Below are 13775 nucleotides of genomic sequence, written 5' to 3' on the forward strand. Positions count from 1 at the left end.
GCGGGTGGAGACCAGGATCAGGGTAACTGAAAACAGTGTCCTTTCTTTCTCTAGGAAGATGAGGAGCCTTGCCTTGATATGCAACCTCTAGCCAAGTGGAACCTAGCAGCACCAGTAAACATACATGTTAAGGTGCATCTTGAGAAAGGGGCGGAGTGAGATTGAAATGCACTTTTAAAAAAAGTTAATAATAGGTTTCCCCCCTTCCCTGGGAGTTGATAGCAGTGAGAACTCATCATGCTAGCCATGTAACCATGCAAGATTTTCTAGGACTTCAAGTGGATGAATCTGACTACATTACACTCAGAAAACGGAGGTGAGCTTTGAAAAGCCTGGTGAGAGCAGAAGCATAAGGAATTCTGAAGTACTGTTTGCAGGGGTACATACACAGACAATTCCCGTGTTGGCTGTATGATTGAAGCAGCAGGCGCTGTCCCCGCACAAATGTCTCAGCTGGACAGAGATGCAATTTTCCAGATATCTTCAAATCCTATGCTCAGATATGTGTTTCAGATCAGTGCTGCACAATCGTTGCTTGTGGCCTGGAAATGCTATTGTTAACACAGGAAACAGTTGACCGGATTTTAAGTCTGGCGACTGATGTTAAGGATGCATACAAGCCACATGAAGATCCCCGGAAATGTTAACATTAATCTGATATAAGAATGTTAGAGCATGTTGATCTTGTCCTTCAAAAGAGGCAATATAAAACATGTCTCAAAAACATGCCAACATAGTAAATAAAATGGGAGGGGGCTTGGGGGTGGTCTCTGTTTTATTTACCGAAGGTGCTGTCCTGGAGGATTTAGACTGATGAGATCAAACCTGAAATGTCTGTAAAATATGTCTTTATGACTGTGAATGTATTCAGGAAGGTGGGACCCATGTTGCTAATTATATATATGCCAAAGCCTTTCCAGGTGAAACAGTCACAGCAACAGCATTCCCTAACTGCTCATACACCAAAAGGTTAGGATGGGTTCCCGGTTCTGAATCAGCTCAAAAAAAGAAAAGTTTGACATTGACTTGATTACTCAAAGGGGAAAGTTGCTGTGTATCACGGTCAAAAGCTTAGATATAAAATTTATAGAATCCCTCTGTCACTTACCAGATTCCAGCACTTTCCTCCTAAAGTTCTTAAGGGAGGGCTCCATCTCTTTTAAAGGGCCCTCCCAGGACTGAGAAGCACAGTAGTGTGTGGAGGCCAGCAAACTGGGAAATGGCTCTCAGGCAGGGGCGTATCTAGGGTAGGGCAGGCAGGGCACATGCCCCGGGCACCACTTGAAGGGGGCACCATTTTTTTAAAATAAAAAAAATGTTAATGGCCACCGAAAACAGACAGGGGGCACAATTTCAGTGCTTGCCCTAGGCGCTATTTTCCCTAGATACACCTCTGCTCTCAGGGGTTTTTTCTGGCAGTGACCCCCACTTTTTAAAAAAGTGAACATCACTGACCCATGCTATTCCTGACATGGTACTGATAACAAAACCTCAATTAAACCTGCAATCACTCTGGTTAGGGATACTTCTGAATTCCTTCCCCGATTCTGCAGTCCTGAATTACATGGTGCTGTTTTGAGAAGCACATAAGAAGACCCTTCTGTGACTTTGTACGTGGCTGGAAGTTCCAGCAGACCCGGGTTTCCATCTGAATTCCACTAAGTTTGCTTCACCCATCTCAGAATCTCATTTGGATTCCAGAAGCTCCGGTGTTGATGGCAACTTTATTCTGTCCCAGCATGGAATACAGTATTCGGATCCCTCTGGAGTGTTCATGGATGTAGTATGCTTCCTTGAAGCCGTGCTAGGTCAATGCAGGAGTCTTGTGCACATGCACAGCTAGGCTTCCTGAGCTCCTGAAGCCTTCCAGACCCACAACCGGACCTACCATTTTCCAGTAAATCCCCCGTCCTTTCTTGGTGTCCTAACTTATGCTTTTATGGAGGCCAAATGGCTGGAAAGAGTGTCTTAGAGAGGTACCATTTTGAAAAGCTCTGTGTTTCAGACCAGAGGTGATTATTCCACAGAACTACCCATTCATGTGCTGACTATAAGCAGGGCTGGTGTAACGATATTTTCCCTTACCCAATGAGAATTTGTTAAAACCAGGTAATGTTTTCTGATGGACTAGACTGAAATTATTCATTACCCTGCTGTATTTCAATATTGGGGTGAGCTTTTGTGGTGGGTAATGTTTTATACCTGATGTTAAATACTGTACAAGTCCTTACACCTGACAGGAGTGCCAAGCTGAGTTTTTGAGTTCTTGTTTACTGAGTGTACTGTCTGGGATAAGCAAGGGAGAAAAAAATGCACTGGCTTTAATTTTTTATTCAAAGTTGAACAGCTTGCTTTGGTACCAACTGCAAAAATGAACTTCCATCCATTACCGGGGGGGGGGGGGGGGCAAAGGCACTTCTCTCTCAGGGCACTTTTTAATACCTCAGGGCAGTGCTGGGGTATTAAAATTCACAATTCAAAAATTGTCTTTTTTTTTTTTGCAATTTAGCTTTTAATAGATCCAAGGAACATCCTTTCCACCTTGCTATGCATTTTCCCTTCCATCCTGGTCTCTTTGCTCTCCTATCCTGAAATCTGAAATGGTCTCTCTGGGGTCTAGAAGTAGAGAAGAGCCTGGAGATTTATAAAATACTTAGAACATCTAGGACTTGATTGCTTGGAAACAGAGAACTTTTCTGGCAGCAAAATTGTCAGTGAAAAATCTCCAGGCTGTAGACTTGAGAAGACCACGGTAATCCTTTCTGGTGGTGAATACTGTCAGATGCAACCACAGCAGAGGAGATCATTTTTAAATGGGAGGAAATTGTAAGTCTTCATGGAAAAAGGCATGCTGTGTTTGAAGTCTGGGCTCATCAGACAGCTCCATGCCATGAAAAGAATCTCTCAACAGAAATCTTCAGCATCTTGAAAAGACTGACATTGAAAGGAGTAACAAATGGGCAGTTTTTGAGCTCTCCGGAGTCACAGGTGAGGCAAAGAAAAGTTTACCGCTTGAAGGCGGCTGATCAAAAGATGGTCTGACTGTCAAGAGCCCAAAACTTCTCAAAAGCTAAAGAGAGTTGAGAAGAACAAGGAGGGGGACATTGATTCTGCCTTAACTAAAGCTACAAAGCTGCAGCGTGTTTGAGCAGCATGGAATGAAATAACACAAGAATCGCCAGGTGAGATCAGATGAACCATCAACCTGGCCCTGCTATCTGTTATCGCCCACAGAGGCCAACCACCGTTCAGCTGGACAATTGGGGCAAGAAGAGAGGACAGCTGGTCTCGAAGCAGCAAGCGTGAATTGTTCCCTTCGCTAAGCAGGTTCCACCCTGGTTTGCATTTGAATGGGAGGCTACATGTGTCAGCACTGTAAGATATTTCCCTTAGAGGATAGGGCTTCTCTGGGAAGAGTGCCTGCATGCTTGCATGCAGAAGGTTCTGAGTTCTCTCCTTGGCTTCTCCAGATAGGATAAGAGAGACTCCTGCCTGCAACCTTGGAGAAGCCACTGCCAGTCTGTGTAGACAATACTAGATGGACCAAAGTTATGACTTGGTATAAAGCAGACATTCTGACTTGGTATAAGGCTCTTTCAAGTTGAAGGAAAGAGAAGAAAAGGACGGCCAGCAGCAAAGTGGATGGATTCAATAATGACAACAATGAATGCACCACTGAGAGACCTTAAAAGCAGGTCATCCTAGAGAGAATCCTTCTATGTGGTTGCTAAGAGTTGACACCAACTTGACAGCACCTAATCAATCAATCAATCAATCAATCAATCAATCAATCAATCATAAGGCAGCTTCCTATGTTCCTCTGTTTCTAAGATGAGGGAAAACCTTTGTTGTGTGTCATCATTATCAGCTATAGTGACTCTGAGCATAGCATTTCTACTTCTGACATAATTATAGTCCTCAATAAATGGATTACCCTAAAGGAAAGTTCCTCGTGAAGCAATGTTTTGAGGTTCCAAGCAAGCAGAACAATGTCAAGCCACCTTTCATGGTTGGCTTCATTTATATTCTCTACTATCCATGAATATGCTCCCTTTGATTAACCCTGCAAAGCTTAGAGAGTGGATTTTCTGCCATGATGTCAGGGCAGACAGGAAAATTATCGCAGCCACCAGATTCTCCCCATGGTATGGCATGTTGAAAACTGATTATCAAAGAACCTGTTACTTGGTCAATACAACCTCCCACAAACGGAGTCAGGCATTTGCGGACTTAGGATTTCAAACGATGCCAGCAGCAGTGATTGGTGGTAGATATAACCAAATTCCTTTGACACAGATACGAATATGATGAATATTTATATACCGCTTTTCAACAAAAGTTCCCAAAGCGGTTTGCACGCGCGCACACACACACACACACACACACACACACACTGGCTTTGTGCGTTTGGCCATCCTCAGGTTGAAGATTTGTCTTATTATGTACTCCATTGTCCTCTGTATTTATCAGCACGAGAGAAATGTTTTGATAAGGTGCTGTCCATCTATCAGCTAGACTCAGAGGAAGATTAAAGGCTTCTTCTGCTATCAGCTCACAATGCAGGGATATCTCCCTGTGTAACCCCATATGCCTTAACGGCCTTCAAAATACGGGCTAATTTTTTTCAGACAAGAGCGACTGAGTTTAACTGGGAGCTTTTTATCCAGCGAATCGAGTATTAACGTTCTATGTGACCTGGCTTTGTATTGTGTTCTGTGTATCTGAGCCAGATTGGTGATTTTTTTTCCTTTGGTGCAGAAGCCTGTGGCTACACATATTGAAGCTCTTCTCATGATCGGTGAGAAGAGCTGCTGGTGGGTCTGCGGGAAGAGTGGGCTTAGCAGACAAGCAGCCTCCAAGCCCTGGGCAGCCAGATGGGCCACCTACATGGCTGCTGGCTCCATCACGGAACTGGTGGGGGCTGCAGCGATCGGGGGCTGTGCAGCCCACAAAAGTTTCGGGATGCCCCACACGAGTGCACAGGGAATCCTGGAGAGACCTCCGGGACCAGGAGGCTTGTTTCAGCCTCCTGGCGGGGGTCTCCTTGAGCGTTTCTACAGCAGCACACGACCAGAAAACCCAGGTTAGTGGAGCGCTTGCTCCACTAACCTGGGTTAAGGAGAGGGCGTGAGAATAGCCTCACAGAATAAAATGAATTCGTCCTCAATAGAACTCTCCTCAATCAATGTGTGTAATCCTCTTAAAGCTGGATAGCAGATATCGCCACATCATGTGGCAGTGAGTTCCCTAAATCAATTGTGTGAAGACGAAGAACCTCCTCATCCCAGTTCTGAATCAACTGGAAATAAATTGCATTGGGAGACCTGTAGTTCTGAGAGAGAGAGAGAGAGAGAGAGAGAGAGAGAGAGAGAGAGAGAGAGAGAGAGTTGCTCTCTTTACTCTGTTCATGATGTTATGTTCCTAACCTCTTTTGCTAGCCTTTCCTCATAAAGAAGAGTGTCAAGATTGATTGCAAGCCATTATCTGAAGTGATTATAGCTGGAGATAGGTGAGGAGTGTTAGAGAGAGATTACAGTGGTGTGGGGGAAAAACCACTCTTGTTTCTGATGGGGCAGGGCCATAACTCAAGGGAAGAGCATCCACTTTGCATGCTGAAGGTCCCAGGTTCAATCTACGGCATCTCCAGGCCGGGCTGGGAAAGACTCCGGCCCGAAGCTCTGGAAAGAGGCTGCCAGTAGACGATACTGAGCTAGATGGACTAACCGTCTGACTCGGTACAAAGCTGCTTCCTCGGTAACCTGTGATGTGTACGTTCACCTCACTGGAATCTCTGCTCCCAGGCATTTTCACAGAAATTATATGTTGCTTTCCCAATAGTGTTTGAAATGGCTTCTAACCACAGAGAGAGAAAGATTAAAACCACAATCAGTTTAAAAGCCACCCAGGAAGATTATTACTGGGTGTGTATATCCCTCTGTTTATGCATCGTGTTTATATCCCTCCTGTTCACTGCGAAAGGTCAAGGTGGCTCCCTCCCCTCCGAAAAACATAAAAACATTGTCAGAATACAATAAAACCACTAAATATAAACTCAATAAAATAAAACTTTTTTTAAAAGCCAGAGCAAGGAAGAGCGTTACCAAAAAACCCTCAAAAGCACTGTTAAAACCTGCCTCGCTGGTTATGGAAAACCCAGACCAAGAAGATGGGGAGATTCAACCTGGTGCCTAATACTATCAAGCAGGGCTGCCCAACTTTGACCCACCAGCTGCATTTGGACTACAACTCCCATCATCCCCAGCCGCAGTGGCCAATAGCCAGGGGTTATGGGGATTGTAGTCCAACGTCTGCAAGAGGGCCGAAGTTGTGCCGTCTACAAGTTGTGTAGTCCACAAAGAGTAAGCGCTAGACCAGTGTCTTTGGGTGTTCTGCGGTGGGTCACCGCCCCAGAAAATACATCATCTTTGATCATGACCCTTTCAAAAGTGGGTACCCAGGGAAGGCCATCCAAAGAAGATAGGAAGCTGTCTTATTCTGAGTCAGACCCTTGGTCCATCTAATTCAGTATTGTCTACACTGACTGGCAGCAACTGTTTCAGGCAGGAGTCTTTCCCAGCCCTCCCTGCAGATACTGCCAGGGCTGGAACCTGGGACCTTCTATGCTCTGCCACTGAGCTGCAGCCCCATCCCCTGAGGGGAATAGCTTACAACAGGGTTTCTTAACCTTGGGCCCTCAGATGTTTGTTGGACTACATCTCCCATCATTCTCAACCATAAAGGCCATGTCTGAGGACGATGGGAGTTGTCGTCCAACAACATCTGGGGGCCCAAGGTTAAGAAGCCCTGGCTTACAACACTCACATGTAGTCTCCCCCTCCGAATGCAAAACCAAGGTGGACCCTGCTTAGGAAAGGATCCTTAAGGTGCTTAAGAATACATGCTCACTGCTGCAAGACCCGTTCTGAGTGATGGGACAGGTTCTTACAGATCTAGGCAGCCCCCTAATTATTGTTTACATGTGCATCCCCCTTGCAAGGGCAACCAGCCTCAGCCTACGTGGTTCTTACCCACTTGCTGGATCCTCCCGTGAAGTAGGTTAGGCTAAGAGAGAGACAGTGCATGGCCCAAAATCAACCAGGGAACTTCATGGCTGAACAGAGAAGGCATCGCGCACACTTGGGGGCCACACCGGGGCAGGGGAGTGGTGCTGCCGGCAGCTGCGCAGACTGGGTACGAACCTTATTACCTCTCTCACCACCCCCTTGCCCAGATGCCCCTGTTCACTGCTGAACTCCTTCACCCGAACCGGGCTTGGTTCAGTTTGATCGTGGTCTGAAATGCACCCAGTTCAAGGCGAATGGTTCATGCACACCCCTCCTCTAAGGGGTGTGAGGCTCCAAGCTGTGATGGGGTTGCCCGTCCTCCCTTCAGAGTTGTTCCTTCCCTCCCACTCTGCTCAGCGAGGAGAAGAGAGGAGAGGAGAGCTGGTCTTGTGGTCAGGAGAGGAGAGCTGGTCAGGAGAGGAGAGCTGGTCTTGTGGTCAGGAGAGGAGAGCTGGTCAGGAGAGGAGAGCTGGTCTTGTGGTAGCAAGCATGACTTGTCTCCATAGCTAAGCAGGGTCTGCCCTGGTTGCATGTGAATGGGAGACTTGATGTGTGAGCACTGCAAGATATCCCCTCGGGGGAAGAAGCCGCTCTGGGAAGAGCAGAAGGTTTCAAGTTCCCTCCCTGGCAGCATCTCCAAGATAGGGCTGAGAGAGATTCCTGCCTGCAACTTTGGAGAAGCCGCTGCCAGTCTGTGAAGACAATACTGAGCTAGATAGACCAATGGTCTGACTCAGTATATGGCAGTTTCCTATGTTCCTATGTTCCTATCTCAGGGATATAAGCAGAGGTTTACTTCACCTGGACCCCCATCTCTCCTAACTTGTGGTTTGCTTGGCTTCTGCCCTCCTCTCTATGCCTTTTTGGGAGCCTCTCAGGACGTCCGTGTACCCCACAGCCTCAATGACCCTCTCATCACTGGCCCAGCATTTTGTAGTCCAGAAGCAGCTTTTAAATTACTCCCTGCAAACTCTGCCTTTCTCACACGAGTTCAGTATAGCATCTCGCAGGATCCCGTCTTGCAAGATCCCGAGACTTGAGACTTGGACATTCTCCCTCCCTTCTGGCTCTGTTCTTGACCTGCCAAGCACTCACTAGGTTTGCCACCTGCTCCCTCCAGCCTCCCACTGGACCCCTGTGCCAGCTGTGCTGCCGGCAGCCCTATTGGGGCCTGCCCTGGAGCTGCTGAGGCCACCACATTAGCCCGACAGGGAAATCCCAGTGCTCAAATGAAAAAGCAGAATTAATTGGCAGAGGGTCGAGCAACATCTCTGCTTCCAAAAAGTGGAAGGTTTGGGCTGAGAGACCCATTTAGAGTCCCAGCAACCCAACGCCATTTTGGTTTTCTCTCGGCATGACATATACCACAGTAAGGGTCAGCATGCACTTCCTCCAGCCTAGCTAGGTCCCATACAAGGTAAGAGTTATCTGATAACTACGCTGATGTGTTCTCTCAGTTCCTACACACACTGCCTCCCCATCCTTCACTAGCAGTGTCTTTGTTCCCTCCAGCAGTGAAGGGGCACTCTCTGGAAGTCCCCAGCAACTTGAGCCTGCCCTGGTCTTAGGATCGGCACACAGACAGAGGGCGGGTTCACACATAACGTGGGAACTGCGTACAAAATCAGTAACTGACTTGTTCATGGTCATCTGAACCTCATCTGGGGCCACTAACCAGCTCCTGTAACCAAGACCTGAAATGGACTTGATGCATTAGGTCAGGCCTGCTCAACTTAGGCCTTCCAGCTGCTTTTGGACTACAACTCCCATAATCCCCAGCCACAGTGGCCAATAGCCATGGATTATGGGAGTTGTAGACCAACATCTGCAGGAGGGCCGAAGTTGAGCAGCTCTGCATTAGGTACAGCTCCGCCTCAGGTGCTGATTATCGATGAATTCAGACATAGCAGTTTCCTCGGATGCATGTCTGAATTTGGGACACTGGAGTAGAAGGTGAGATGGGACCCGCAGTTTCCCTTTCCAAACTCCATTCTGAACCAGGTGCTTCCAACTCCGGTTCTGTAGTGCCAGTGTTATGTCCGAACACTGGCACCACAGTTTCGGTTCCACGGAGCTGGATCTGAGGGAGGAAGCTCCTCCCTCACTCCAGCCCAATTGGCTGTGCGAGCTGTCCTTCTGCCAAGAAGGAAGCCCGCACAGCCAACTCCCCCACCTCTCGGCAGTCTCGCTGTCTGCAGAGAAGCAGGTCTCCCGCACATGCGAAAGTGGACGGGAGAGCGGTGGGGGTTGCAGGCCCGGTCCAGCATTACATCTGATGGAGGGCTAAGTCTGAACCTACACTTTTCATGATCCTCTGGTTCATTCCAGGTGAGCTCTCTCCCTTTGTCATCAGTACTGATGGCTTCAAAATGGTTCAAGGCAGGCTGGGATAGACTCCAGGGCCTCAGTGGGGAGCCAAGCAAAGCTGTGTGGCTCTGGCACAACTACTTCCAACAAACCAAAGTATGTGATCATCTGCAGCACCAACCAAAGGTTCCCTCTCCTCTCAGGCTGGGGAATCTTGAGTTCCACGTTCTGTAGCAGTACCAATCAAAGGTGAGAGCAACCACACGCAGACGCCGGAGTAGTCCTATTGAGCCCCATTCTTTCCCCCCCCCAACCCCCCCCCCAAAAAAAAAACCAACCCTGCTGCATCACAATTTCAAAATACAACTCTAGGTTGGCAGCAGAGCCTGTTCAGTTGCTGGGGTGAGATGACAGATTTCTGCTGAATAATAATTGCAAACAAACATCTTCATTATTCAGCCATCCAAAGAACGTCGGATAATAGTCTGTTGATATTATTCAGCTGGATCCTGACATTTTATTCTCCATCTAAATAATTAGTTGGGAAAGTAGACTCCCCCACTCCCCTGCTCCATTCTTCAGGCAGCCAAAAGAATGTGGGGAGGGCTGGTGGTTGCCAATTATATTTCACTTCAAACCTAAACTGTCGACAGAGTGCCTTCCAGATCACTTGCAAGCTCGTCATATTGGAATGGGAGCTGATCCAGCCTGGGCTGAATCCTCTTGGTAAAGGTTGTCCCTTGCACTGCGTTCCCTAGATCTTACTCCACGCTACACAATTTCTTCACAGCAAGCATGCAGAGCATAAGTGAGAGAAGTGCATTCTCCAATAAATGACTCAATTAAATCTGTAAGAATTCCAGACTACATGTGAGCACTGGAAGATATTCCCCTTAGGGGATGGAACCATCACTCAATGGAAGAGTAATTCCATTGAATGCGTGGATGACGGATGTGTGTCTTGAGAATCCAAAATGTGAAGAGAATGTCAAGGTCAGTTAAAGAAGTGATTCTCTTATATTTAGTAAATTATACCTCTCCATCCCCATCACAGCATCCCTCCAGTGTCTGTTGCAGGCATCTGCCTAGTGTTTCCTTTTCGATTGGGAGCCCTTTGGGGACAGGGAATCATCTTATGTATTATTTACTTATTTTCCTATGTAAGCCAATTTGGGAACTTTTGTTGAAAAGTGGTATATAAATTTCCGTAGTGGTAGTGTCATAAAGGAGAAATAGCTGAGAATGTTGTCAGAGGGTTTCTCCATATCCTGAAGCATAGGGTGTGTCCGTATGTGCATATAGACTCAGTACAATTTCTGCTGCAACTGCTTCTAGCAATTAGGGATGTGCGAACTGGCTCGAGATCAAGCCGGTTCTCTATCGAACCAGATCGGCTCAAGGGTTCACCCTCCAGCCAGAGTAGGCCCAGTTCAGCTTGACCTCAAACCAAACCCCACAGGCAGGCTCAGAGCCAGTCTCGAGTTCGGAATCTAATTTTAACAAACATACAAACAAAAACACCTCACCGCCAGGTCTGGGTTAACTCTACTGCTTCTGGGGGGTGCTGCCACAGCCACATGGGGATCTCTAAGGTCTCCCCTTCCCTCCGCCGGCCTCCTCCCTGTCTTTACGGGGCCAGTTCGGCCCATTTTGGGGCCTTTCCAGCCCTTCCCCACCTCGTGGTGGCCATTTTGAAGGCTCCCACGCATGCGTATAAGCTGTTTGCGTGCCCAGGTGGGTCCCCACTGAAACATGTGCAGGAGTTAACACTGAGTGGTGTGGATTCTGCTGGGGTGGTTTATTTGCATATGCAGATTGCCACCGATGCTCAGAGTCAATTATACACAGGCCTGTGAGAAGCCAGTAAACATTTTGGGGAGGAATAGGCATAAGAAACAAAGGAAATTTAAACGGCAGATAAAATGGAGGGTAGAGATAATGGTGCTTGCGTCTAGTTCGAGCAAACAGATTAGATAGCAATGGCTTTATCCGTGTTCTAGCCAGCTGGAGCGAGGAAGCCGTTCTGCGTTATATTATGAAATAAATCTAAGAAACAACCACCCACTTGTTCCATTGGTGGATGTTCCCCCATCCCTGTTCCCGACATCTGGCATAAATACCTTGTCAATGGTTTGAATTGGGCAGGGGCGGGGGGCGGGGGGGCGGAAACGGCTGACAAAATACTCATTATATATTTTTTAAGCTCCCCAAACATCATCACCTTAATTCGGAGGCAGAATTATGGCCTAATTGTGTAGATGCGAGCCCCAACGGGGCTTGTGCGCATTAGGGTGTTTGAACGATGGGGATAAACATTTAGATTTGGGAATTGTATGTTGAGCCAACGGCTATATTTTGAAGATACGCTTTGTGTGGTTGCTGTTCTTCCGGCAGTATAATTACACATGAATTCCGGATTGTTGGCTCGCTGGCCGCTGGCAGGCTAAGCTGTGGTTTACTCATATCAAAACAATATCGCTAATAAAAACAGTTCAGGTTTTTGCAGAAGTTTCAATCTTTCTCCAGAGAAAGCCTCATTAAATTTAATGCCTCAGATATTGGGAGAGAGAGAAAGACATCTGTGTATATATGCCTTATACTGAGTCAGACTGTTGGTTCATTCTAGGGATGTGCACGAATCGAGATTCGAGCACAGATTCGAAGCCCAACTAGTTTCTGGGGCTGTACATTTGAGGACATTGCAGTTGGATATGACACCACTGGAAACAAAAGCACAGATGGTGTTGCAGCTTAGTGGTAGAGCATCGGCTTTGCATGCAGAAGGTACCAGGTTCAATCCCTGGCAGCATCTCCAGGTAGGGCTGGGAGATACTCCTGCCTGAAACCTTGGAGTAGCTGTTGCCAGTCAGTGTAGACGCCACTGAGCTAGATGGACCAATGATCTATAGCAAGGCAGTTTTCTCTGTTCCTATATAACAGCAAACAAACAAACAAACAAACAAACAACAATAAGGGATATGACTGTGACTGAACTGGGCGATAGTTTCTGAAACCTAGTGTAAATGGATGGCAATCTTATTACCCCAGAAAAGCTGGGTCCCCTTGTCACCTTTCACAAAAGAAAGATTTCTTTTTGAGGGGGGGGGGAATGACTCTCTATTAACCTAACAAAAATCAATTGAACAAACTCCTCCAACTGCAGGTTCGTTCTTTTCCCCACTTGATTTCCATGGTGCTCCCTTGAACGAATTATCCAAGCTTGGCTTTTAATACACTCTCTGGTGGTGGGAGTTGATTTAACTTGCATCCCAACATCATTAATAGCAACACTTGCCATTGCGAGTTATTGCGGCTGCAGAGTCCCTTGTGAGGTCACATAGGAAATCGTTAAGCAGATGGCGTGTGCTTCCGCCAGCATGGCACTTTCATCAATTGCACTAGGTAGGTCTGCATGAAGTGGGAAGAGCAGGACAATGTGGGAGATTAATCTGCTTCGGGCTACACCAGACCTTCTCAGACTCAAGCAAGAGATTCCAATGGGATTCCTTTGGATTTTGACCATCACTGCTCCAAAGAGCTTGGGTGAGGGGAAGTTGCTGTGTAACACAGAGCAACAGTTAAGGCAGGATGCCAACACACACACACACACACACACACACACACACACACACACACACACACGACTTAGGAGAGATGGAACAAAGGAAGCTTGGAGGAGAGATTTTGTCTAATCATTGACTGTATTCCTCATCCAGCTTTCTATATGAACATAAGAGTAGCCTGGTGGATCAGGCCCAAGCCCTATCTAGTCCAGTATCCTGTTTCCACAGTGGCTCACCACATGACCCTGGGAAGCCCACAGCCAGGAGATGGGCATGCCAGCCACATTAGCACATAATGCAGAACTGCAGTTGAATAGGCCTGTGGTTCCGCGGACTTTACGTCCAAATGCGAGGAAGTGCAGCAACGCAACCGAGGGTTCAAAATTGGAACTCCAGTCTGAACCCTCGGGGTGTAGTGAATTTTGTTGCCACAATCCAAGTTTCCAGGCAGCCTGTGGTTCTTCTGAATTCGGAATGTACCGCACGAATTCCGAACAACTGGAACCAGAGTTGAGGGAAGACACTGCTCCCTCAACTCTGGCGTGATTGGCTGTCCTTCAATAAAGAAGGAAGCCTACACAGTCAGCTCCCCCACCTCTCTGCAATATTGCTGACTGCAGAGAGACAGTTGTCCATTACGTGTGAATTCGGATGGGAGACCGGCGGGGGGGACACGGAACCATGGGCCCATTGGACACATGGTTCCATGTTACATGCTAATGTGGCCACGCTCCCTCCTGCTGTTGCTCCCCTGCCAATGGTATTCAGAGGCATCCTGCCTCTGAACCTGGAGGTCAGGTCTAGTAGCCATTGCTAGACCTGTCCTCCATGAATTTTTCCA

At 47.4% G+C, this 13775-nt stretch overlaps 1 protein-coding gene across 6 annotated transcripts in view; it reads right to left on the bottom strand.

Moving 5' to 3' along the window:
- The window catches only part of ADGRD1 (adhesion G protein-coupled receptor D1), a 218311-nt gene that overhangs the window by 32399 nt on the left and 172137 nt on the right, over positions 1 to 13775 (bottom strand). The window lies entirely within an intron of this gene.

Source organism: Hemicordylus capensis, chromosome 15 (assembly GCF_027244095.1).
Source record: "Hemicordylus capensis ecotype Gifberg chromosome 15, rHemCap1.1.pri, whole genome shotgun sequence".
Classification (NCBI taxonomy): Eukaryota; Metazoa; Chordata; class Lepidosauria; order Squamata; family Cordylidae; genus Hemicordylus; species Hemicordylus capensis.